The 27,964-nt window shown below is 39.0% G+C and overlaps 1 protein-coding gene and 1 long non-coding RNA gene across 2 annotated transcripts in view; one reads left to right on the plus strand and one right to left on the minus strand.

The window, feature by feature from the left end:
- LOC129484911 (uncharacterized) overlaps positions 1 to 19,217 on the minus strand; it is a 53,868-nt gene extending 34,651 nt beyond the window's left edge. The window contains exons 1-2 of the long non-coding RNA XR_008658562.2: positions 19,102 to 19,217; positions 5,167 to 5,242 (exon numbers count right to left, since the gene is read on the minus strand). This is a non-coding gene — a long non-coding RNA (uncharacterized lncRNA). The remainder of the gene's footprint in view (positions 1 to 5,166; positions 5,243 to 19,101) is intronic.
- FOXP2 (forkhead box P2) overlaps positions 1 to 27,964 on the plus strand; it is a 605,419-nt gene that overhangs the window by 278,776 nt on the left and 298,679 nt on the right. The gene's annotated exons all lie outside the window — the stretch shown is intronic.

The following is a 27,964-nucleotide window of genomic DNA, read 5'->3' on the forward strand; positions in this document are numbered from 1 at the left end:
TTGAAGAACAGCCTGCTGTTTGTTTGGGGAGGTGAGTGGAATATGTGTTATGAAATTTCTCAGCAGCAGTAGTTATACATTTTCAGTTGATAGACTTTTAAGCTGTCACATCCTTATTTTCTTTTCCTGGCAACAATTATTGCATCATGAAATGAAGATAATTGTAATTTTGTTTTGTCTTAGATGCCATTTATAAGATATGTTATACGTATTATTACCTCTCATTCCTATTAGACTTTTTTTTTCTAAAATTAGAGTTCAGTTGATTCAGGGGAATTATACTACAGCCTTTAAAGCATTATTAGCATTTTGTTAAGATTGGATATTAAGGAATTCAAATGACCAGGTCTGTTATTAGAATAAGGAAACAAATTCCACTTAACTATTTTGATTTTCTTGCCTTCCCCTTCAATATGTAGAGCATGTGCATTGTGCAGAGGCTAACTTACAATATGTATGTTTCTGTGTGTTTTATATCATATCTAACAAATACTTTAATAGTATTAAATAGTACAGTTCAGAAGTTTTAAACTCATATGAGCTTTTGAGAGTCAAACAAAGCCCATGAATGAATAAAGTGGTCTCTTAGCAATAAATTAGGAAGTGATGGAGACTGTGACAGAACTGGAGATGGCAGTCCCCTTTTGAAGGTATTCAAATTCAGTTGCTTTAAAACATTTTGTTTACTGTCACTATCAAGGAAAACACTTCTGCTGACTAAATGTGGTCTTTGAAAATACCAGTTTGAGACTTCCAAAAAGCCCGGCTTTTCAGTATATCCTCACCCAGGGATTGTCTACCATGGAGGAATCATTGTTATGGCCCCTCCAATCAGACCCCCTTATTCTCAAGACTATATCATAATTTGCCAGTATAAGTAATGATAAGTTACTAAATATCATCATCTGACTAATAGAACTATGAACTACAAAACAAACAAATAGAATCTTAAAATTAATGCTTTGGAATACATGTAGTACATCTTTGAACTATCATAGGTACTTGATTTTTGGAAGCCATTTCCCCTGAGCCCTAAGTCTAAAAGTTTCAATCTGTTCTCATCTACTGTTCCCTGTTTCTCATTGATGTACTAACACTACTTTCTAATTGATACTTCATTTCTCTAAAGCTAGCATTTCCAGTCTAAAGTCGTGGAACATCACCTCCTTCTAGTGAAGAGAAGAGTATATCTGTAAGAGAGATGACTAAATAAGCACTATAATTCATTTGCCATTTTTATAAATATGCATATTATATACATAATTCTATATGTAACCAGTTAAAATTAAGGTTTTTTGGTATTGGCTTTGTACACTGAAAAATATCTGGTTCTCATAAAAATTAAGTACTACACAGAAATTAGTGAAATAGACACATTTGTTTGGGCCCAAGGCAAATACTACTCCAGTTTTCCTAACTGTTAGTAAAACATCTGTCTGATTTTAAAAGCTGAAAGGCATGCTAATTATTTTCTTTAATTTTTAATTATTATTTTTAGTTGCAATGGTACCCTCACTAGTCTGAAGTGACTTTTGAAACCTGTTTTATTTACAGTATAAATTTCTAATTGAACTAAATTATACACATTTGTTAGTACTCCATGGTATATAGAATTTGAAAACAAAATTCGGTATTTCATACAGAACATTGAGAGCACTAACTGGTAACACTATTTTAAAATCCCGATTGATATATATGGATTTTTAAAAAAAAACAAACAGAACAAATGTCACTATACTTAAAATTCATTATCTGAAATAGAGTGCCATTTTGAAACTATAGATCATTTTAGGCAGTTTATAATCACTGTGCCAAATGGCACTATAACCATTTAACATTTAATATGTCAAACCTTCCAGTTTTGGAGGCAGGGTTGATCATAGTCAGAGCCTTAACCATGGGTGTTATCCTGAAGAAGAGTGGCAGAACAAGTGGTTGTAAAATACCTCTACCATTTTTGAGAATTATTACTCTCTAGGGGACCCATAAAGAGGACTGAGCAGATTGGCAAGAAGGTCTAACCTCATGGCTAGAGAACATTCCAGACACATACATAGTTTCAACAGTGATGCATGCTGCTAACTGCTGTTGTCTGGGTAGCACTGTTCCAAGTGCTTAAATTATGTGCTTGTAAACAGAACTCTTGTGACATAGTTGCTGACTAGACCACTTTGACCAACATTTTTACCTACAGCTTTGACAACAAGGTATAATTGACAACAATATTACCTATAGCTATGTTACAAACCATCCAAAAACATAGTAGCTTAAAACAACAATCATTTATTTTGCTTACAAATTTGTCATTTTCACAGGGCTTAGCTGGAAAACTTGTCTCTGCTCTACATGGCTTCAGCTGGGGCTGCTAGACTGACGTTGGAGGATCGAGCCACTTAAGATAGTGCACTTCCAAGGCTGGCATGTTGGTTCTGGCTGCTAGCTGGAAACTCAGCCAGGGTTGTCTACTGAGTGCCTTGATTTCTCTCAAGATGGACTGTTTGGGATTCTTCACAATATAGCAATAAGTGTTATAAGAGGATTCTAAGTAGGAAACTGCAAAGCTCTTTTCTAGTGTAGAAAGTCCAAGAAGATCACTTCCATCACATTCTATTTGTCTAGCAAGTAAGTAAAGTCAGCCCAATTTTAAGAGGAGGGGAACTAGCCTCCATCTTACAATAGGACAAGTAGTCAAGAATTTGTGGCTATCTTTATAACAGCAGAGGGGGTGAATTTTGGTACTGATGTTCCTTGTCCAGGTGGAGTAGTCATTCATATGCCAAGAGTTCTGTTCAATCTACTTGGAGTACGCCTCCCGATTGTAAATGCTGAATCCATGTTTACCATCACCTGCACCTTCTTGTTTCTCTCGTTCTGCTCAGAGTAAGCTGATCTTGCTTAAACACTGCTAAAAGAAAAGGATATGAAGGCCCATAACAAATGCCTTGATGCTTCATATAGTGTCTCTCTCCTTTAAAACAGTCATGATATACAAAAGTTAACCAATAAACAATTTTGATAGCTACATTATATCAAAAACATGAGAATATAGATTTTGTCCATATGATTGTGATATGTAGAAATTTTGAATCCCTTTATTTAAGCCTCTATCAACAGATTTTTAAGGCATTGTATAACATATTAAATTTTATTATACTGATTATATATTCATTGTATTATACTCTTAACCGAGTTCCTTCTATATATAGATTTGTCATTAATCGTTATGCTTATCAAAAAATCATATTCAAGGGATTATATTTCCCTGCTCGTTTCTATTATAAACCCAAAGGTGTATCTTAATGGAAAACACTTTGGTTAGATGTTGTAAGTATTATCACTCATAGAAATACACTATGAGAGTAAAGAAAAAGTGTTCAATGTTCTGATTTAACCCACGTACATAAAATCTATGAATGATATTGAGTAATGCTTGTTCAAAATTTAAAGTATTGGGAAAAAATTATGTTGCCCTTTGTATGGCTCCTGCTTTATGCTTTAGAAATTTGATTAAGTTCTATGTCAGTCTCAGATGGTGTTTTCCCCCTTACTTTCAACTTTTCTTTATTACCTTGTACTCTTTCTAATATGTGAATTTACTGACCCTTCAGATGTCTTCTCATTAGATGTACTTGTATGGTTCATTAAAGTGTCCTTAGACAGATAGAGATCACACAGAACACCAAGGTATGCAGTGTCCAATCCCTCTCTGAAGCAAAAGAGTCGTGCCCCAATGGCTTTAGGGGCATCCACTTGTCATGCGGTTGGCTTTTGGCCAACAGACATGAACAAATTAGTAGAGTGTACCTGTGTTGGCTCTGTTCCTAGCCTCGTTTATGTAATTGATGTCTGGTGGCCTCATTATGGATCATTAGCATATCAACATGATGTCTGAGCCTGGCAAAGTGCTGCTTGTTGTTAGGCATTAGCAATTTACCATAACATATAAAGCAAGAGAACCTGGACATTCTAACTAGGTCCCTGGCAAAATCAAATGGTAACACAAGAAGCTCAAATTCAGAAACTTAACTTAGAGTTCCTGTGTGTTTGAAATGACTTTGGATTTGTGTTAGATTATTTTTTGTTAATTACAGAAGATATCTTTGTCAATAACAATGCTGAATTTGTGGTTCTTTTAAATATTTTTGATTTTTTTACATTCATTAATTTGTTTGTACTTGTGACCAGTAGTAGTAATTATGTTTTAAATAGAACAGGTTTCTCAGTCAAAGAAATAATATAATTGGAGATAGTTTTGACTTTAATGAATGAAAGAATTTAGTGTAAAACTGACTATTCTCAAAATAACAGAGGAACCCTGTTTTATTTTGGAGCCAAACTAAAGTGCATTGTTTTGCTTATCTGGAGTTGTTCTCATAAAATGTCCTTTAGATTACTGGTTATTTATGACGTAAAACGAAAGAATGTTAAATAAGTATATTCCTTATCTCAAATAGGAATACTCCTTTTTATTTATTTATTTCTTTGAGATAAGGCCTCTTTTGGCAGTGGTGCTATCAGGGCTAACTACAGCCTGGACCTCCTGGGCTCAGTCAATCCTCCTGCCTTAGCCTCCTAAGTAGCTGGAACTAGAGGCACATGCCACCATGTCCAGCTAATTTTTTTTTTTTTTGTAGTAGCGATAAGGTTTTGCCATCTTGCGCAGGCTGGACTCAAACTCCTGGGCTCAAGTGATCCTCCTGCCTCAGCCTCCCAAAGTACTGGTATTACAGGCGTGAGCCACCACACCTGGCCAACAACTTAATACTTCTGTTTTAAGGTAGATGATACATCTTGGAAATGCTATTGTTAACATTTACTACAATAAATATAGAATAAAAATAAATAAAAAATCTTTTAAAAAGATAAATATATGTAGGGACATTGTATTTGATGTAAAAGATATATGTTTTTCAGAGTGGAAAAATAAACCTTGCATTTGGATTATATTTGTTATTACCCACAATCTGCCACTTAATTTAATAGTCAAAGATGTTCAATTAATGAAATGAAAATAATTTTAAAATTATAATATGTTTAGTGCCCCTTTCTGCCCTCCCCGCCCCTGAGAGTATCTTTTTAATTTTCTAACTGCCCCCAGTGTCTTGTATATACTAACTACTAAATAAATGTTTAAACAGTAAATGAATGAATGAAAATTACATTTACCTTTTTTATGTAATGTACTTCTATTTTTATACAGTTACCAAAGTGAGAATGTTTTATTGTGGACCGTTAGGCAATACTGACAAAAGAAATGAAGAAAATAGAAATCAATAGTAATATTTACTGTTAACATATTGGCTTATCTACAGATATGTTCTGTATATCCATATGAATATATGTTTTTAAAAGAATATAACAGTATTCACATATTGAGTATTTCTATGTATCATATATTCTACCGAGTGCTTTATTATCTCCTTTCATCTTCACATCACCAATTTAGATGAACTATGAGAAACAAATACTCAAAAAGACTTGGATAGCTTGGCAATGGTATTATAGGTAGTAAACAGTAGATGAAGGATATTATTCCCAGGAAAACTTAACTATAACAAAAATATCTGTCCTGTTCTCCAATCTTATGAACACCAGGTACTCCCTAAATCCTTATATTCTATTAAAAAAAAAAAACTGTTTGAAAGCATTAACCTAAGAATGAAGGCAATTCCCCCAAAGATCATATAATGGGAACAATTTTTTCATTGATAGGGTAACTATATAAATTTTCATCAAATCTTGTACGCTTGGGAATGTGAAAAGAGGTGCTATTAATAATTAGGCTAGGACAACATGAGTAAACAGAGCATCTCCTGGGAAAACTGGGAAAAGAACAGGGGAAAAGGACGTGCATTTTAAAATAAAAACTTTTAAAAGCACTGACTGAGTATTCTATGTGAGTTTTCTCATTTTACTACTCACAACTGCAGATATTTTTATGTCAATTTCCCCAAAAGAATACAGATTCTCTGAGAAGATAAGTACTCAAACAACTTCTCACAAAATTAGTGACTGATGAGCCGGGGATTTACAGCCAATTCTGTCCAATTCCAAAGCTCCTATTCATTTCACTGTTAGGTTTTTTTTTTTTTTTTCCCACGTGTAAATAAAACAAGGTTAATCTGTTCTCGACAAGTAAATAATTGCCATACATTGTAAAGGAACTGACTGGAAATGTAGATTGCTTAACATGTTTAAGTTAACCATGAAGATTTTGAACCTTGTTTTCATACTCTTTCTTTTAAGCTCCTATTATAAGTGAATTTTACATTTTTAATTGTCATTTAAGGATTTATCTGTACATTTGTGTAATCATACTGGCATGAAATCATAGAATGAAGCTTCTTTTTTTTTTTTTTGAGTTGGAGTCTTGCTGTGTTTCCCACGCTGAAGTGCAGTGCGGTGATCTTGGCTCACTGCAAGCTCCACCTCCCATGTTCACGCCATTCTCCTGCCTCAGCCTCCTGAGTAGCTGGGACTACAGGCGCCAGCCACCACGCCAGGTTAATGTTTTTGTTTGTTTGTTTGTTTGTTTGTTTTTGTATTTTTAGTAGAGACAGGGTTTCACTGTGTTAGCCAGGATGGTCTCGATCTCCTGACCTCGTGATCCACCCGCCTCAGCCTCCCAAAGTGCTGGGATTACAGGCGTGAGCCATCGCACCCAGCAGAATCAAACTATTTTTAAGTTGCAAAAAAATCTGAGCTACAGAGCAGTATGTAACCCGGTACGTAATCCAACACAGCCTGTCCACAAATGCTGACTGTGACAAAGTGGCCTATGAGAAAAACACAACAAAAAACAACTCCAAAGGGAATGCTCTTTCTGTCGTTGCTTCCCTTCCTTTGAAAAATATAACGTTGGCAGCCCAGCCCTGTTCCCAGTTCTTTCTTATTCTACTTTTCAATTTAAGGAAATTTACAAGTTGTTGAATTCAGAAGTCTGGTATGCTCCAATCAATATCAACCTTTCCTTGTAGAATAAAAAAGTGGACCATCCGGATACCCAATTTGTCAGAATACCAAAAAGAAGAAGAAACTGTAGATATCGTTTGCATGTCTTCTATATGTGAGGCACTGGGCTAGGTACTTTCCATACATTTCTCATTTATGCTTTACAGTATCTATGTAAGATAAGCAGTGTTCTATCCACAGCATTTGAGAAAACTGAAGTTTAGAGAAGTTTAAGTAGCTTGCCCAAGAGAGAATGGGTTATAAGTAGCAGAGCCTGAGGTTCAAACTCTGAATTTCAAAAGTATGCTTTTTTTTCCCTTTTGCCTCATAGAAGCTGTTATCTCCTCTGATCTTCCAATATTCCAGTTTCTCCATTTCACTTACATCTCCTTGTACACGTTTTAGATTTAGGCAACAATTATATTGGTGATATAACTGTCTTTTAATTTGATGCTTCACAGTCTTCAACAGAATCATTAGTCTAGAAAATATAATTATACATATTATATAATCCTTTCATATGCCAGGGAAATTTTGACTACAACAAACACTGTTAAATAATATTTGTAGAACAAACAATTTCTGTATCTTAGGTGATGGTTTATTCAAGCTTCATATGTCACAGAAAATTCTAATAAAATAAAAGTAGTGAGACAGTCTCCTGGAATTTGTTGTGATTTTTAATTTGTTGACATATTTTAAGGTTTGATAAGGTAAAACTTTATGAATATTTCCTCAGTTTATTCAAAATAATGTGAGATTTCAGTAAATTACCACTTTCTAGGTATTCATTTTTTATATTCCTTAAACAAATCAAGAAAATACCTTATTATTTATTGTATGTTAACAATGTGCAAAATGGTCAACTAGAGACTGTGAAGGACCCAAAGTGTGTGATAAGGTTTGTGCTTTGAGGAAGCTTATAATTAAATAGGAAGGAAAAAGGCATACATGGAGCTCATATCCAGCGGAATTAAGGAATTAAGGAATTCCCGTGGCCATCTCTTTTGGGACTCATTATTTCCTACTTTGACTTATAATCATTTGTGCACTATTGTTTATCCCCCCCTACTGTACTGTAACTTCTTGGTTGAAGGGATCTTGACTTATCCTTATTTGTAATTCCCTCTAGCACCTGAGGCAATGTAGCGCACAGTGAGTGGCCTGTAAATAGCTTTTGAATGAATAATATATAAAACACTAACAATACAAGACTCTATATCTGATCTGCCAAATGCATAGAACTGGCAGCAAGTGCTGTAGAAGTTCATTGGGATTGGGTTGCTCAGGAGAGTTTCCACAGAGGAAGGAGTGTCTTCAATTGAAAATGTGAAAAACGAACTGCAGAGAAACAAGCGTGGGGGCGGTCCAGGCAAGTGGAAGAGTATGCAGGGTGTTTATAAGGTGGAAACACAGAAAAGTTATATTTTATGCTTTAGTGGGCACTGCAGATTTCTTGGAATGGTACGATTTTTGTAAAAAAATAAATACTGATAAGGGTTGAAACCAGAGTATAGGTTTTAAATAGCCAAATAGGAAGCCTATAATGTCAGTTTACACAGTATCATTAATAAACATCAAAACAATCCTTACTATAAAACAGATACTCCATTAGTTATTTGGAACAAAATGTATGTTTTCCTACAAATAAAATGTATCCCTTCCTCTTCTTTCCCTCCTTCCTCCTCGAGAGTATAATGGTGTGGTTTAGAGACTGGGCTCTGGAGCTAGATTTAAAGTCCTTGTTCAGCCACTTACTGTGGAAACATGGTTAAGTTAATGCAGTAGCTAGAATATAGGCTCTGCGTGTGTCCCAGAGACACAAAATAACAGTGGCTTATCACAATATAGAAGTTTCTTTTTATAACAGTCCAGCTGGTATGGTGGTTGTTTTAGTTATATTGCTATGTGACAAATTGCCTCAAAACTTTGAGGCTTAAAAAGAGCCATTGTTTCAGAGGGTCCAGTATTTGGGCAGACTTCAGTAAGGAAGGATCATCTTCACTTTACATCATATGAACTTAGGTGATTCAAATGGATCTCAAAGATCTAAGAGATCCTAAGTCTTATGTCTAGATGCGGACTACAGCTGCAGCCACTTGGTTCTCCCAAGCATGGCCTCTCTCTGTCTCCCAGTGTGGTCTCTCATCATTAGTCCAGCATGAGCTTCTTGACCTGGCTACTGGCTTCCAGGAGAGTGAAAACAGACAGGAAAATCTGGGCTTGAAAGACTCAAGTATCATTTCTGCTGCATTGACTAAAACAAGTTATAGGGTCTGCCCAGATTTAAATGGAGGGGAGAGATCTCTTGATGATAGGCATAACAAAGTTACATTGCAAAAGGACTTGCAAGATGGGAAGAATTTTTGGGGCCATCTTTGGACATAATCTGTCAAAGTGGATCTGTTCTAAGAGGTCTTCAGTTGGCCTAGATTGCTTTATCATGGTGCTCTGCCATCTCTAGAATGTTGCCCTTCTCTGTGTAATCCAAGATGACTCACCACCATGTTTCAGTCAAGAGAAAGGAGAAAAATGGAAGAGGTAGGTACTTTCTTTTAATAGCACAACCAGGATTCAGATCTTAGTCACAAGACTCATCTGGTTAAAAGTCCAAAAGAAAATGAACTTTTAATTCTGGATAGCAATAAGGCCATCTGAAAATTAAGGGTTCTATTTCCATGAGAACAAATTAGAGAATGGATTTTGGAAGGCAGTTTATAATCTCAGCGACATTTATTTAACTTCTTTTATTCTCAGTTTCCTTATGTGTTAAATGGAAATGATGATATCACCTACTCCATAGAGCTGTTGTGAGGATTAAATGAACAATATGTGAGAGAATTCAGCACAGTGTCTGGGGAATAATTGTTGGCTTCACCATTCTTTCCGTAAAAAGTCATAGAATTTCTGCCACGTTTCAGGCACTGTTGTGGACTCTAAATGTATAAAGCTGTGTTAGATTTTTTTCACACCTGGAGAGCTAAACCTTTCCTGAGAGAGGTATACTTCTAAATATATAGCAGCATGAGTTATGTGCCTAGGGTCCCAGCTACTAGGGAGGGTAACTGAGGAGATAGACACGATGCGTGCAGGAAAATCAGAGATTCCATTAGGAACTAACACTCAAGGCTGACCATGAAAATGGAGTTAGAGATAACCTATTGCCTTTGCAAGAAAGAGTGTGGCATATTTAGAAAACTGTCAAAAGGCTGATTATGACTTGAGTCATAGAAACTGATAGATGATGAGAAAGGAGCTGGAAGAGGTGAGGTGGAGTCAAATTATGAAAAGCCTTTTTTTTTTATAGACGTGAGTTTAGATATAACACAAGAGAACCTCTCCAAAGTCTCAGTTTCCTCTGAATATTGGGAGGATTGTTGCATAGGATCATTGTGAGGATTAACTGATAAAGTGCAGGACAGATGTCAGACACATATTAAGCTCCTAATAATCATCACCTATTGGTAATATTATTAAATAATATTATTATTAATGGAGGAAGGAAAACCAAATCAGAGATATTTCTATGATGAATTTGGTTAATGTTTAAAAGAGTGATGGATGGTGACATTACTATGCGATTTCTAGCTGTTGATGAGATGTAGAATTCAAGGTGGATTGGAAAACAAATATAGAATGAGAAATCCTAAGTTTGAGATACTTTCCAAATACTCATTGAACACTAGGTATTAAGAAGTCACTTAAAAATATTTGTATGGGGTAAAAAGGAAAAGTTAAGAGTTGGAAGTAAACAATTAGCAGACATTGCCAACTCCCACTTAGAAGAGAAGTAAGTGAAGTCATTCTGGGGAGGTAATAGAAAAGAAGTACAAGAAAAATGTGAAAAAGGCAATTGCTATCTCCATCTACCCGTTGGGGGCATAGGACCATGTTCATAACATGAGAAGAACTATTTAGCATTAGTGCTATTGGAAATATGCAGTCATATTCCCTGTTGGATATGCCAAGAACATATCTCCATTAGACAACCAGAGCATGTCTTTTCCCTCTGACTGGACAGTGGACTGGGGACTCCTAGAGCTCCAGGTTTCTGGCAAAGGATAGGACAGTCATAGGGTCTTAGGTATGATAATGGTCTCCTGGAAGCTTTCTTCACATATTTTCTTGACCCTTTTGAAACATTCTCTTCACTGCAGTCTTACTGATTATTTTAAGAAACAAAAATTAGTTTCTGGCTTAAAATTGTTTAATGGATTCACATTGTTTTGGAAGAGGAAAGCTCGTGTCTGCCTCACTGTCATTTACTCACTTTATTCCACACATCAACCACAAGAGGACATCTCTAAATCAAAGACTGTGCAATGCTCCTTTTGTCCAAGTTCTTACTTTGCCTGTCATGCTCACTCCCCTCTCTCCCTCTCCTTAAGTAGTCTCTACAACTCATCTTTCTCAGTTTATCCTAAAGCCTCCTTCTTCAAGGAAGCCCTCCCTGACCTTCCATAGATGCTCCTATAGAATCTTTGTAGCATTCATCCTAATTGTGAGTATAATTTTGATTGTGCAAATAATTGTTTGATGACTCTTCACTAAACTAAACTTTAAGCTCCTCTGTGGCAGAAAGGTCTGACTTTTCTACTAATGGGGATTATATCACTTCTGTCTCCACCTCCAACACTGAACAGAATTGAGAAGCAGACACAGAAGTTAGATGGAGTATCCACATAATAGCTATACATTGCTAAATCTTGACTAATTCAGCCTCATCTCTGCCCTGAATTAGGCTTCCTGCTAATTCTTTCAGAATTGGACTTACTTGCTGAAATATTAGAAGAAAAAAGGAGCTACCAGGTGCCATGACACATGCCTGTAATCGCAGCATTTTGGGAGGCTGAGAAAGGATTTCTTGAGCCTGGGAGTTTGAAACCAGCCTGGGCAACATAAGGAGACCTTCTCTCTACAAAAAATCTAAAAATTAACTAGGCATGGTAGTACATTCCTGTGATCCCAGCTACTAGGGAGGCTGAGGCAGGAGGATCTCTTGAGTCCAACAGTCCAAGGCTGCAGTGAGCTGTACTCGAACCACTGCACTCCAGCCTGTGAGGCAATGTAAGACCCTGTCTCCAGAAGAAAAAAAAAAGAAAAAGAAAAAGAAAGAAAGTGAAAAAGAAAATAGGGACAATCACAGCCTTCTGCTGTCTGGTACCTACGAGAATTCTACATTTAGAGTAGGTGCTTATTAAGGCACTGCTTGTTGCTTTTTGCTTTTTTGTTTTTTTTCCAAATTGATGTCTTCTTTAGATAAGCATTTCTAACATCCATGATCAATTGCAAAATAATTACATCTTACAATTTCTCCTTTATGCTACTTTCCCTGAACACAGCACACAGTATAATATACAGCCCTTTAAGGTTTCTTAAAGGTTTCATTGAAAACAACAAAAGTATCAAATACAGGAGGTAAAATGACTCTCTTCTATGTCTCCCTGTTTTAGGCTTATTTATTTATTTTTATTTTTATTTTTATTTGTTTATTTTTGGCAGTTGCAAGATTTAATAGAGTGAAATAGAGTGAAAACAGAGCTCCCATATGAATGGAGGGGACCCAAAGGGGGTTGCTGTTGTTGGATCGAATGCCTGGGTTTATATCCCGATCCTTGTCCCTCCCACTGTGCTCTCAGGCAATAGATGATTGGCTGTTTCTTTACCTCCTATTTTTGCCTAATTAGCATTTTAGTGAGCTCTCTGATTGGTTGGGTGTGAGCTAAGTTGCAAGCCCTGTGTTTAAAGGTGAATGCGGTCACCTTCCCACCTTAGGGATTCTTAGTTGGCCTAGGAAATCCAGCTAGTCCTGTCTCTCAGTACCCCCTCTCAACAGGAAAACCCAAGTGCTGTTGGGGAGGTTGGCTGATGACCACTGTAACTGCTTCCTGCTGAATTGGGGCGTAGTAGGGGTTGTGCAGTTGAGATTTCCTCGGGAGGGGTGTCTTTGATGTCATTAACATCAGAGAATGGGCTAGCAGGCCGTTCCAGGGGTCCATGGTGGATCTTAGTCATGGACTGCATCTGGGGCTCCATTTGAAGAACATTTGTAGTTTTACAGTTTCAATTCTGGAAGAGACAAACTTAACAAGGAGGTTAAAGATACAGGGATTGAAATGTATGGCCTGCAGTGTAGGGGATTATTTCTTTGGCACACTTGACAGGCCCTGACTGTCTGTTTGATAGTTTTGAAAAGGCCTGGTCCAGTAAATAATAATTTGGCCATCTGATGAGTGCTATCAATGCCTAAGTGGAAGGTTTGGTGAGGGTTTTAAGTAATTTGTATTGGTTAGCTGCAGGCAAAAATATTTTTCCTTCTTTGGTGGCTAGCCATCTGAAGGGGAGGGAAGTATGTCCTCGTGAGGTTCCCTATTCTATTTTTCCTGCTGAGTACTAGGGCTTGGTTTCCCAGAGGGGGTTACCCCATACTAGGCGTCCTTCTATAAGCATTTCTAATGGAGGGTCCTGCCTTGTGGCTTGTTTGGCTTCAATATCCACTTGGCGGTTCCCTTCTATTTCCCTTTCCTTTCCTTTCTGATGACCCCGGCAGTGTAAGACTGCCACCTCTTTAGGTTTCTGTACAGCCAATAATAATTTCTTAATGGCTTCCTGTTGTTTGATAGGTGTTCCCTCAGAAGTTAGGAATTCCCTTTCTCTCCATATTGCTGCATGGGCATGGAGGACTAGGTAAGCATACGTAGAGTCTGTATATATATTTACTCATTTTCCTTCTCCTAAATCTAGTGCCCGAATGAGGGCTTTTAGTTTTGCCAGCTGAGCACTAGTTCCTGGAGTGAGGGGATTACTTTCAAGCATTCCATTATCACTGACCACTGCATACCCTGCTTTTCAAAGTCCTTTTTCTACAAAGGAACTTCCATTAGTATACAAGTTGAGGTCGGGATCAGTCAAGGGAACCTCTGAAAGGTCCCTTCAAGTGGCGTAGGTTTGAGCAATTACTTGTTGACAGTTGTGTTCTATCTTTTCTTCATTGTCTGGAAGAAATGTGGCTGGGTTAAGAGTTGCACAAGTGCGCAGTCGCAGCACTGGCCCTTCAAGTAATAAAGCCTGATATTTAAGTAAACAGTTGTCTGACAGCCACAAGTCTCCTTTAGCAGTGAGTATGTCATTCACATCATGAGATGTCCACATAGTGAGATCTCTTCCCTGTATTATTTTAACTGCTTCAGATACTAAGACTGCTACTGCCACCACTACCTGTAAACAATGAGGCCAACCCTTTGCCACTATATCAATTTTCTTACTCAGGTATGCCACGGGTTGCAAGCTCATCCTTTGGACCTGTGTAAGGACTCCTAGAGCTATTCCTGTTTTTTTTCTGTGACATATAAAGAAAAGTCTTGCCCCGTTGGCAAGCTTAACACTGGGGCTTCGGTTAGGGCCTTCTTTAGGGCCTGGAAAGCCACTTCTGCTTCAGATGTCCATCTTACTAAATGGTTATTGGCTTTCTGAGTTACTTTAAGTAGTGTGTGTAATCGTCATACCTGGGAATCCATATTTGGCAGAAACCTGTTATGCCAAGGAACCTTCTTAATTGCTTTAGGGTTTTGGGATGAGGATAAGCCAGTATAGGTTGGATACATTCCTCACTGAGGGCCCTGGTGCCTTTGGATAATTTTAGCCCTAGGTATTTAACCTGCTGTGAGCAGAGCTGAGCCTTTGGTTTGGAAACCTGTAGCCACAGGTAGCGAAGAAATTTAAGAGCGCTTGGGTGGCTTGATGGCACAAGGTTTCTGAACAGGTGGCTAAAATTAAATCATCCCTGTATCGAAGGACAAGAGTGTCCAGGTATGAGAATTGACTCAAGTCTTGGGCTAATGCCTGGCCAAATAGATGGGGGCTATCCTTGAACCCTTGGGGCAAAACAGTCCAGGTGAGTTGAGATGTTGGGTTCGAAGGATCTTCAAAGGCAAACAAGAACTGAGAGTCAGGATGTACAGGGATGCAGAAAAAAGCATCCTTAAGGTCCAGAACTATAAACCACTCTGCTTCCTCTGGTATTTGGGAAAGCAGAGTATAAGGGTTAGGTACAGCTGGGTACAGAGGAACAACAGCCTCATTGATAATCCTGAGATCTTGCACTAACCTCCACTGTCCGCTGGGCTTCTGTACTCCTAAAATTGGAGTCTTGCAGGGGCTATTGCATGGTTTTACTAGGCCTTGGGCTTTTAGGTCCTTAACAATCTTTTGGAGTCCTTGTTGGGCCTCAGGTCTAAGGGGTACTGCCTTTGGTAGGGAAAGGAGGCGGAACCCTTTAGTTTAACTTGAACAGGAGAGGCATTCTTTGCTCTTCCGGATTGTCCTTCTGTTGCCCAGACTTCAGGATTAATTCCTTCCTTAAGCAGGGGACAGCAAACGGGCGTTCCTTCTCCTATGTTCAGGTGTATAATGGCCCCTGCTTTTGCTAGAATGTCTCTCCCTAACAAGGGAGTGGGGCTTTCAGGCATAATTAGAAAAGCATGTGAAAAGAGTAAAGTTCCCCAGTCACAACTTAGTGGCTGGGAGAAGTATCTAGTGACTGGCTGTCCTAGGACCCCTTGGATAGTGACAGATCTGGAGGACAGTTGTCCAGGACAGAAGAGTAAGACTGAGAAGTCCAGGCCAGTGTCCAGGAAACAGTTAACCTCCTGGCCCTCAATGGTTAAGCAAACCCGGGGCTCTGTGAGGGTGACGGCATGGGCTGGCGCTTGCCCTGGGCACCCTCAGTCCTGCTGCTGGATCACCTGATTAGTGGCTTCTGACTCAGAGGACCTTCATCCCCTGGGGCAATGGGCCTTCCCAGTGATTCCCTTGACATAAGGGGCATGGATGAGGGGGTGGCTTATTTCTACTTGGACAATCTTTTTTAAAGTGTCCTTGTAGACCACACTGGAAGCAAGCCCTATTAGGCATTCGATTTGCCCAGCTTTTCCCTTTTCCAGAACCTCCAAAGTCCGCTTGCCTGAGGGCCATGACTAAAGCAGTGGCCTTTTTTTTTTTATCCCATTTCGCCTGCTCCTCCTGATCTCTAATGTAAAAAACCGAGGTTGCCAAGTTCAATAGGGTTTCTAAGTTTTGCTCTGGGCCTAAGGCGGACTTTTGAAGTTTTTTTCTAATGTCTGCAGCTAACTGAGTGATAAACTTATCCTTTAAGATTAGTTGGCCTTCAATATAGTCAGGTGACAGAGAGGTAGGCTTCCTCAATGCCTCCCTTAGTCTCTCCAGAAAGGCGGTAGGATTTTCTTCCTTTCCTTGTGTTATAGTGGACATCATTGAATAATTCATAGGCTTCTTCCTAGTTTTCCTTAGTCCTTCTAGCACGCAAGTTAGCAAATGTCTACGGCACCAATCTCCATGTTCTGATTGTGTGTCCTAATGACAGTCTACACTGGGAACTGCCTGCTGGCCTGTGAGGAATCATTCTCTTTCCTCTGTTCTCATTCCTGTCACTGACCTGACTGAGATACCAGAGGTCGCCAAACTCTTGGGCTGCAGTTATGGCAGCACTTCTCTCATTTGGGGTTAGTGTCTGATTTAGCAGTGATATTATATCTCTCCATGTCAGATTAAAGGATTGCCCTAACCCTTGTAAAACATCAATATAGCCATCAGGGTTATCTGAGAATTTACCTAGGTCTATTTTAATTTGCTGTAAGTCTGGGAGAGAAAAAGGTACATGCACTCTGGCTGGGACGAATTCTCCTCCTCCCACTGCTTGGAAGGGGCATAATCGGGGAACACTGGCACTCTTTGGTTCATTGTTTACCCGTTTGTCTGTCTCCTTTTGGACCGTTTGGGTTGAAGGGGGGTCCTTATTGGTTGGGGAAGGAGTCGGGGGGACGCTGCGATAGGGAGGTAGACTCTGAGGGCTTCCTGTAGGGCATAAACCACACTTTTTACGTAATTGCGAGTTGTCTCTTAATGAAAAGAAAGTTTGCACATATGGCACTTCACTCCATTTGCCTTCTTTTCTACAAAAGAGGTCTAGCTGTAAGATGGTGTTATAATTTGTACTTCCCTCAAAAGGCCAGGTTTCTCCCCCTTGAAGAGGATATTGAGGCCAGGCGGTACTGCAGAGGAATATAAGTCATTCCTTTCTTGGTGTCTGAGGGTCAAATTGGTCATAATTCTCCAGACTACATCTTAGGGGCATTTTTGCCTTGGGGGGAACATTTCCCATCTGAAAAAAGAACCTAAGGATGCCAGCACCCCTAGTTATTTTCCGATGAGCATTAGTCTTAGAGCGTCCTCTAAGGGCCTAGTGCTTATTCTTTTCCAGGGTGCGTAACCACCCACGGACCTCTGCTTACCAGATTAGTGACACTCACCAATGTAGCAGTCCTGCACTCCTTTTCCTGCCTTTCTTGACCACAAACAAAGGGGCCTGGGCTGCTGGATTCTAGTGGTCCTTTACCAGCGTGCCCAACATTTCCTTTGTGCTCAGAGGTGAGTTCCTTTCCAGGGTGCATCACCAGCCATGGACCTCTGCTTATCAGATTAGTTACTCTCACCGATGTAGCAGTCCCGCACCTGTTTTCTCACCTATCTTGACCACAAGAAAAGGGGTCCGGGCTGCTGGATTCTAGTGGTCCTTTACCAGCGTGCCCAACATTGCCTTTGCACTCAGGGGTGAGTCCTAGAGCTGGGCTGGGTTCCTGAGTATGTCATAACAACCCAGCTACCCCATCAAGATGCATTCCCATAAACAACAGTTCTTATGCAAATTCATTTCAGAGAGGGTGTAGCTAACCTTTTGAGTCAGAATTGAGATAGTCTTTTGATTCTGTAAGTACTTTAAGGCTTGGCTAAGTGCAAACAGCTGGCACATTTGAGACCAATTCTTAGGCAATTTTTTAACTCTGCTTCCACAAGATTCTCCTTATCAATTACTGAATACCCATTATATTCAGTACCCATCAATCACCTGGGAGGAACCATCTACCATCCTGTCCTGAAGGGAGTTCCTCCTAGGTCTGGTGGCACCTTTGTGTGGTAATTAAGATTTAAATCCCTTGTTAGGAAATCTGATGGGTTAAGGGAATTATCAGTGGTTGGAGTTACATTACCCTTTTCTAACACAGTAGCCCCATACTTTAAGATTATCGAGTTAGTAAGCTACCTTTCTGCTTTTTCTTTTTGACTTAGAATAACTCTGAACTTGTGAGGTGTGCTCACAACGAGGTTTCCTGTAAAAGTTACTTTTGTGCTTTTAGCAAAGCAGTTCTCGCTACTGACTGAATGCATTTGGCCCATCCTCGTGTTACTGGGTTAAGGATTTGCTACGCCCTTATTTACACTGACAACAAAGTGGCAATTATCAATTATAGGTTTTAAATTTACCCTGGCTTTTAAAGGAATAGGGCACACTTTTTTTTAAAACTATTTCTTTTTCTTTCTTTTTCTCTTCGACTCTCTCTTTGTCTCTCTCTCTATCTCTCTCTCTCTCTCTCTCTCTCCCCCTCTCTCTCAGCCATTACAAACTTGGGGCCCTGGCAAGGGTGGTGGGGAACGGGTCCCACGTAACTGCCCATGTCGAGAGCTGTATACCTAAATCAAGAGGGATACCAGGGATAAGATTCCCTGGTTATATAACTCCTTAGGTTATAGCCTAGGTGCCTAAGGACACAGCATAGAGCCTCCTTAGATCCCTTTGGAGATACAACTTGCTAGAGCAAATGAAAGTCTGAACCACTAGTACCTAGGAGGCAGGGCTCAGAGGAAGTAGATTCAGAGGTAAGGAGGATTTTGGGGCTACACTTTCAAGAAAGTCACAGTCGGGACCCCGGAGGTATAGTTCAGAAGGAAAGGTAGGGGCGCACGCATGGGCGACTGCTGAGTAGAGAATTCTGGCTATGCCATGATCTCAACCGGCTACTGCCGGGAGTTCGGGACAACGGCTTCCTGTCTCTAGTCGGCCCTCAGCTTCCCCAAGAAAATTGAAAGTGGAAGCTGGCTCCAGGCAGACCAATGTCCCCAATAGAAAGGTTGGGGGTTGTTAGAAAGCCCTTCCCCAGATAGCCTCACACCTGAGTCTTAAGTCCGGCGGCCATGCTAATCATTTTTAACTGGCCAACAGATGCCCATTATTTTCCTCCAGTTTTAAGGAAGAATGAACAGAATAGCAAGCAAAAGTGGTCCAATATTACTCACAGCTTTGGATGTCCCTTCGTGGTTGCCAAAATGTTATGGAGGTCCCTGCTCACAGAGCTCCCAAGATGGTGGCAAGCCACTTCCAAGATGGTGGTGGGCCGCTTCCAAGATGGTGGCAAGCCTGGTGTTCTCTGACCTGGGGTTCTTGGCCTCACGGATTCCAAGGAATGGAATCTTGGGCCATGCGGTGAGTGTTATAGCTCTATTAGAAGCCGTGGGTCACGGAAGAGAACCGTGGAACCCAGTGACTAGTGTTCAGCTTGATTAGGACGAACCCAGGCACTTAGCCATGCAGGAACAATGGCAAGCCTTTAGCACGATCTGGAGTGGCAATGGCAGTCTCACTGGATCAGGAGCACAGAGGACACCCTGCCGGATCCAGAAGGATGGGAGTCAGCGGCAGGATAGGAGTCAGTGGCAGGTCTGTGACAGTGGCAAACAGCAGTGATGGATGGCAAGCGAAAGCTCAGCTCGAGCCATAACAAATATGGACCAGAAGAGTGCAGTTGCAAGATTTAATAGAGTGAAATAGAGTGAAAACAGAGCTCCCATACAAAGGGAGGGGACCCAAAGGGGGTTGCCGTTATAGGCTTTTTAAAGCTTTTTAAGCTTTTAAAAAAATTACTTGATCTAGAAAAACAAAAGCACAAAAATGTACTATAGTGGAATTTGTTTAGCAAAGGCAGAACATTTTAGGAAATGGCAAAACAGATTCAGGCTACCCTGGATCATAGAAGTACTATAAACTACTTCAGAGATGAGGGCTTCTCCTGGGGCCCAACATTGTACTGAATGGAGCCAGGGAGCAGACCGTGGGAGTCATATTCATCCTTCTTGTCTTTCACTATTGCTGGTTTCACCTTTGAAGGTGTCACACTGAACCAGATTTACAGTCAATGCACAGGGAAAATATTGGAAGTGAAGGTTAATCCCAAGAAGCAGCCAACATACATAGAGACAAGAGGGAAAAGGAGAGGAGGATAATTTCTTAAACTATTTGGGGATCAGGGATTTCAGGCTATTTCTGAGTAGGCATCTGTATATCTTGCTATTGTAATTATTCAGTGACATTTAGTTTTCTTTTTTCATATAAATGAAATATCTACTTACTGTTGAAAACTTTCAGAAACACAGAAAAGTATAATAATGAAAATAATTATTTCACTTAATATCTCTCATCTGTTCTTTCAAATGAGCTTTTTGATTTTACATTTAAACATGATTGGAGATGATTGTGAACAACTTAACCTTATCAGAAAAATTATTTAGAAAAGCAGCTTACCCAGTCTTCTGTGACACATTACTAAATTTAACTTCAAAAGTTAAGTGCTATATAAACATAGATAAGAAAATATAAATACATATATGTTAAAGCCTCAGTTACCCTCTAATACTGCAGGTTTCTTCCAAGTTCTATTCATTCATTCAATCTCTTCCTTATTTATTCTATGAAATTTATTGTTCACGTCGATTTTGATAACACCTGTATTTTGGGGAGTAGAGTCATTTTTTGAAAAACATATGTTACTCTTCAAAATTCTCATGGAGTATTAAATATTTGGTTAAAAAATATTCTCTTCTCTTGAGGGAGTTATATTCTGTTTCCATCCTGACATGCCACACAGTACAATGCTGATGCCACTTTACTGTAGTTCAGGACTAGAATACATGAGTCAATTCTAACTTGTTAAGAATTTCCTTCTTCTCCCAAAGGAAAACACATGATTGCTCTTGGGGAATGGCTGGAAATCAGATTTAACCTTTTATTTAAGTTTTTTAGAGGACTGAGGAGATTTGGCCAAATAAGTGTATGCTTTTTACAAGGTGTCAAACAGCCAAAATTTTGGCTAAGATGTGAATATGCAAGAAAAGTTAGCAAGCTCAATAGACACACAAAACAACTTTTGATGGGAAGAACAGAAAAAGGGTATAAACATTGTAGAATTTATGAAAATATTCACAGTAAAAAAATTCTTATAAATTATTACAAGATTTACTATTTCTTAATGAAATCCTGGCATGGTTTCTTATGCAATAGACAAGGTAAATTAATTAATTTAAAATTCATTAGTTAGCATATTGCTGTTGAAAACAATAGTAGAAAGGGCCCTCCCTTTATACTAATTCCCCTGGAGGAATTAGAGCCCTATCAGAACAATAAAAGATTTTGAAATTTAGAAAGACCTATTGCAATAGGATTCCTTCCTCGAACCATTTGTTTTCAACTGTATTTTTCAAGTTTATCTTAAGGTTTCAATCATAGAGTTCCCAATATTATATGCTCATATTTTAATATATAACTTGACAGAGAAAGGTGCAAGATTAATGTCATTGATATACCAAGTGAGTTACACCAACACTTGAGAAAAGTTGAGGTTTGGCCAACTGGTGAGTAAAATCTCTTTAGTCATATTTATTTCACTTTAACTTCTTTGGAGAGTTTCCCACCATTATTAAGGCAGGTGTCCTTCTCACACTCTTATCAGATTGGGCTTGTGGGCCTCTGTCTCCCAAAGCTGAATTGTAAAATGAGCCCCACCTTTAGGCTAGTTGTAACCACATATTTCAATCCTGTTATATTTCTGGTAAAAAATGGTAGTTTGTGCCATCTGAAAATTCACTAAGTAAGTTGACAAGGAACTTATCTCTTTTATTTTTTTTTAACCTCTGAGAGTTTTGCGTTTTAAAATCACAGACCTTCTCAGAAAGTAGATTGTTGAATTGTGAAGCTTCTGGGAGGTTAAAACTGAATGATCCTGTTGTCTCCTTACCACTACTTTGGAGTTTTCCCATTACATCTTTCTTGCTGTTTAAAAAGTTTTGTCGTTATTACCAGCAGGAGTTCTGATAGCCACATTTTAGAATTTATAAGATCATACACTTTACTAACTGGTAAAAAATATACTATTAGAGAAAAAGAAAGCAGATTATAACAAAATTTCTTAAATTTCAGCCATGGACAATTACTTGTTATTTTTCACCTTTCCAAGCTTCTTAACAAATATGTAAATTTAGACAACTTACGGCATAGAGGAAAAATAGTTAAAATGCATCTATTAGAAATGTTATAAAGCACTGGATTTCTCAAAGAAAACTAGATGGGAATTGTCAGCAATTATACTAAGTTTATCTGCTTTTAATAATTTAGGCCACTATAGAACTTTTTAGAATGCATCAGTAAAATAGAAATCTTAGAAAAAAGTTAGGATGTTGAATATTACCGATGATATTAGAGTGTGAAAATCAACACAAAATAAATAGAATGCTACAGTAATTATTAAATGTGGACTGCAAATTTGGCTTAAGCCAAACATATTGTACTCTCTTTAGCTATACTAGCTTTTCCTGAATGACATGGTAGACATATTCCTTCATATCATAGGTATAGTGAATGTTGTAACACTTAACCTGAAGCTGTTTATTTTAGTGTATCCTGATGGAATAAAGATATTGCTCCAAAACGAACTCAGTAAAACTAATTTTATAGCATACCAAGACAATATGACACATTGTGCAGTTTTCTAATGACCCCTAAGAAACAACCTTAGAGTTTCTAGAGGAGTGAATGGTTTACTTTTCTTAACAAGGTTCTAGGTGAGGATTGGAACCCAAACACATGAAAGTTACCAGGGCCTTAAAGAAATGTTATTCTGGGTTATTGACAGACTATTGGTCGTGTGCCTTGGGAATCAATAGACAAATTTTAAGGTTGGCAGCGTTTTGTAAAACTGAGAGTGCTAAGTAAGAATGTCTCCTTTTCTTCTCCAAACAGAGAACTTACATGCAAACATAGGATTTTTTTTTCATAGGAAACTATTTCCTTGAGAAAGGGCATGTGAAGAAATTACTGATCAATCCCCATTGTGTCCAAACCTCAAATTGCAGGATGAAGATGATTTTGGTTAGATGAAATTTCAAAGTGGACCATAGAATATAAAATGAGACTAAACCATGAATAATGTATTAACTTACTTAAAAATGCATATCAAGTTTGGCTGGGCGCGGTGGCACATGCCTGTAATCCCAGCACTTTGGGACGCCGAGGCGGGTGGATCACCTGAGGTCAGGAATTCCAGACCAGCCTGGCCAACATGGTGAAACCCTGTCTCTACTAAAAATACAAAAATTAGTCGGGCATGGTGGCATGCTCCTGTAATCCTAGCTACTCAGGAGGCTGAGGCATGAGAATCACTTGAACCTGGGAGGCGGAGGTTGCTGATAGCTGAGATCAGACCACTGCTCTCCAGCCTGGGCAACAGAGTGACACTCAGTGTCAAAAAAAAAAAAAAAAAAAAAAAAAAAAAGCATAACAAGTTAAAAAAAAAAGATCAGTGACTGTGAAAGGTTTTCTGTGGTGTAAATATTATAAAACAACATAGTTTCAAGATATATATGAAAAATTCAAGAATTTTTTAAAAAGCATGTATTCTAGTTAGCTTAAACAGTATAGTATATAACTACTGGGAATAAAGGAAGCAAATAATCAGTCATTATTATTTTAAAATGAAATATAACAAAATGTATCAAAGTTATCACTTGTTAAATGTCACTATAAAACACCTATTGGGTAGTTTACTCATTCGACAGAGTAAACTGGTGCTCAGGAGCAGAGCCTGAATTTGTTTATGAGAAATTACTGAAGATTTGAGTTGAGAGTATTAATTCAGATTATCAAAAAGTTGGACTTCACCATTTGTTATATATTCTGAACTGTTGACCTACAGGCCAAATCCACGTACATGTTTTGTTTGGCACCATAATTTTGTTTTATTTATTTAGTTAGTTAGTTTTTTGAGACAGGGTCTTACTCTGTCGCCCAGGCTGGAATGCAGTGGCATGATCACTGCTCACTGGAGCCTGAACCTCCCTGGGCTCAGGAAACCCTCCCACCTCAGCCTCCTGAGTAGCTGGGACTACAGCTGCCTATGGCTACACCTAGCTTTTTTTTTTTCTTTCTTTCTTTAGAGGCAGGATTTCTCCATGTTCCCCAGGCTGGTCTTCAACTCCTGGGCTCAAGTGATTGCCTGCCTTGGCCCTGCTAAGTGCTGGAATTACAGATGTGGGCTACCTTACCCAGCCTGCCTCATAATTTTTAAATTGGTTTTCAACATTAAAAAATCTGATTTCTTGGCCGGACACAGTGGCTCATGCCTGTAATCCCAGCACTTTGGGAGGCTGAGGCGGGCAGATCACGAGGTCAGGATTGGAGATCAGCCTGGCCGACATGGCAAAACCCCATCTCTACTAAAAATACAAAAATTAGCTGGGTGTGGTGGCAGGCGCCTGTATTCCCAGGTACTTGGGAGGCTGAGGCAGGAGAATCGCTTGAACCCGGGAGGCAGAGGTTGTAGTGATCCAAGATTGTGCCACTGCACTCCAGCCTTGGTGACAAGAGCAAGACTCCATCTCAGAAAAAAAAAAAAAAAAATCTGACTTATCTGGAAAACATGCAGCTCTGGCAACACTAAGCCCATGTTTCCATTTGGCGACATGTCCCTTTAGACTGGGCATGCATCTGCTAGTGTGTCACATGTCCTACCTTGCTTCTTCACTGGGTTAAACATCTGCTTAGCCTGCGTGAGTTAAGATTCCTGGTTCAAAGTTTTTTCTAAGTATTTTACTCAAGATGTGCCTATACAGATACAAGGGAAAAATCCAAATGAAACTTAAAGAGCTTTGTGATTGCATGTTTTTTGGTGTGGTACTTACATAAATATTTGCCTTTCACAATTGAAAGAAGCTCCACTAGGGTATGGAGCACATCTTATTGCTCACTATGGTGTCTGCAGAAACTGCCATAGTGCCTGGCTTGTTCCAAGGTCTTGATAAATGTTTCTGTGACTGAAGATAGTAATGGAACTCTCCACAAATACTAACTTAACATATTCCTATTTAAAATGTGCTTTATTTTAGAAGACACAAACCATAAAACGTAGGCCTTTCTGCCCATGGCTAACCAGATGTCTAAGAATTATCAACTGATCTTGTTGTAAGCTGAGAAAATATGTGACACTCCAATGTCTACATGAACGTGGCAGTTTCAGAATGTACGAATGGGATTAAAATAAAATCATTATTAATTCTAGTTTGTGTCAAACTCTGTACTCTGAAAAGCATACTAGGTCTTTAGAATGAAGGCATGGTGACAGAACTCACATATGTGGTGATTTTAAGTAAAATAATTTCATTGCATCAATTAATAATATATTATTTATATCTTATTTATGTCAAGGGGAAACTATGTTGTCAAGATCTTTAATACTGTGCCTGACACAGAATGAGAATGTCATAATTTGTTCAATGTGCCTGAATCTCACAATGCCCAAGAAGAAGTAAAGGATGCTCACATAGTGAGATTCTGTCAAGTGGAAGCTGAAGCAGACAGTTTTCCAGTAGATGTAATGGAGAAGAGGATTTTGGCCAAAACAGAAAATCGAAACCAGTGTTGAGATCCTCTTGGGAAGCCAAAGTTCAGTAGGCCAGAATGCGTGGTTGGAGTGTCCAACATAAGGTGCCAGAAGCCACAATTGACTTGGGGGACCAGAAACCTAGGAACTAGGGTGATGCAAATACATCTGAGAGTAAATGAGGAAGGTTTTAAAGTGTTGCCAAGAACAGTCCTTCATTCCTGACCTGCTTTTAGGGAGTAAATGGGTCATGGTGCAGAGATGGGTTAGCTAGGTTTAAATGTCCAGCAGTGGAATGACCTTTTGGAATCAACAGTGAGTTCCCCTATGAAGCAGAATCCTTGAGTGCTTCTCTGATCAACTGGGATAGTAACTAAAATAGTATGAATTGCCTCTTGGTAGTGAAGCTTTTCTGATAGAAGTAAATAATGAACTTCCTTCCCATGGCTCTGATGTCTCTGGTCTTCTTTTGTTGTCAGGCTCCACACAGTGACCCCACTCAGCTTTAGGCTCTCTTCTTACAGTAATCCCAAGACCTACAACCTCACATCAAAAACTCACAGAAGACTGAATTTGTATCCTAGTATTCCCAGGTCAAGTCATTCAGAACCAACTTAGTAAGTGCCTACTTTTGAACCAGTGTCAGATGAATGGAATGTGCCAGTTGCTTAAGGCCTCATTCCATGCCTATTTCTGAACTAATTACAGTAGCCTGGAGGATGAGATAAGTGGGTGGGTTTAAGAGAATCAGTGCTGACGTACAGAGCTTGAGGTGGAGTCAAGCCCATTTAAACCACATGGCTGGGAAGTTTCGGTACTCAGGAAAAATGAAATCCAGATTCTGGTGAGGAAAGCAATATGTGTTCAGTATATAATGAACTTAGCATAGTCATTGTAATTGTGGTAGTTGAGACATACACAAAAAGTACATAGAATATCAGGGTGATGTGCAATTCAATTGTTCTGGATAAGTTATTACTTATATAATTTCTCATGCTCCCTAAGCCAAAGTAGTTATAATATTTTTACTTATGTGTGTTTAAGAAACTTTCTTTTTAAAATAACAACAACTCCTCATCTCCCCTTCTACCTTACATTTCCTTCTTCTTTTTTTCCCTTCCCTTTTTGAGCAGTTTAGTCTTAAAGCCATTGCTTGTGGCAAAAAAAAGGTAGGTATCTGTTCCAGCAGCATGATGGGGCTACAGTGACCCAGAACAATGTGTCAGAGCCCAAGTAGAGTAAGGAAGGTGTATACAAATCAGAGATGTCTTACACTTAATGTCAGAGTCTGACCAGAGAGAGGAGGGCATCCACATAGAAGAGCAGCCTGGCCTGGAAAATTAGAGCCGGAGTAGGCTGAAGGGGGCGTCCTTATGGGGTAGGCAGCCTGGTGTGGGGAGTCAAAACCACAGATGAAAGGTAAGGACGTATCTCCAGAAGGGATACAGAGTGTCAGAGCCTCAGCAACATGAAGAAGGCATCTATGTGGAAGAACAACCTGGCATGGGTTGTTGGAACCCAGGTTGAGAGAAGAGGGCATCCACATAAGAGAATAATGGAGGGGAAGGTGAGAAATGAGTTGTACACAGGGAATTGATCACATAAGTAAATATATTAAGGAAAATGGGCGTCAAATTTCTCATTGTTCAAGGTACAAATCTAGAAAGGCAAAAAACTTGAATGAACCTTAGTGTGTTGAATTGGAAGGCATATTGGTGTGAACTCATGATTTTCTATAGCTATAGAAATTATTGTGGATGTCAATATATGTGTGAGTGTGCGTGTGTGTGCGTGTGTGTGTGTGAGAGAGAGAGAGAGAGAGAGATCCCTTTGCTCTGTCCACTGAAAGGTCCTGGAAACTGCAGTACTCCAAAAGCAATTAGCACACCTAGGACCCAGATCTTCCTTTCTAAATTCCATTTTCCTCTAAAAGGAAACTGGGCCTGATTGCATAACTGGGACAGGGAAAGTATAAAATAAGCCTGGAGCATCTTGTGCCAGAAATTAAGGAAACACTTAAGAAATGATGGGAACATGCTAAAAGAACATAGAAACCAACTTGAAGAGGCTCCCACTGATTAAACTGGAGACATTTGGAGCTTGAAGGTAAGTAACAGATAATTACAAGGTAAATTCATTATAAAGTAAATAATTATAAACCATTGAATAAAGGGAGAAATATGAATCTATACACACACACACACACACAAGCAAACACCCCTACACACAGATACATAAATGGAAAAGTTCAGTGAGGGATCGGATACTTACATAGTTTCAAAATAACTCCCAACAAAATGTTTACTAATTACAAAAGAGAAAAAACGTAACTCTACAGTGGAGAAGCCTGGCAGATACCACTTTAATCAAGTGATCAAAGTGAACATTATAAGAGATACCCTGAAATCATGTCCCACTTGATAGAATATCATGAGAAAAACGAGCATCACTTTTGT

The sequence above is a fragment of the Symphalangus syndactylus genome, chromosome 6, assembly GCF_028878055.3.
Source record: "Symphalangus syndactylus isolate Jambi chromosome 6, NHGRI_mSymSyn1-v2.1_pri, whole genome shotgun sequence".
Taxonomy (NCBI): domain Eukaryota; kingdom Metazoa; phylum Chordata; class Mammalia; order Primates; family Hylobatidae; genus Symphalangus; species Symphalangus syndactylus.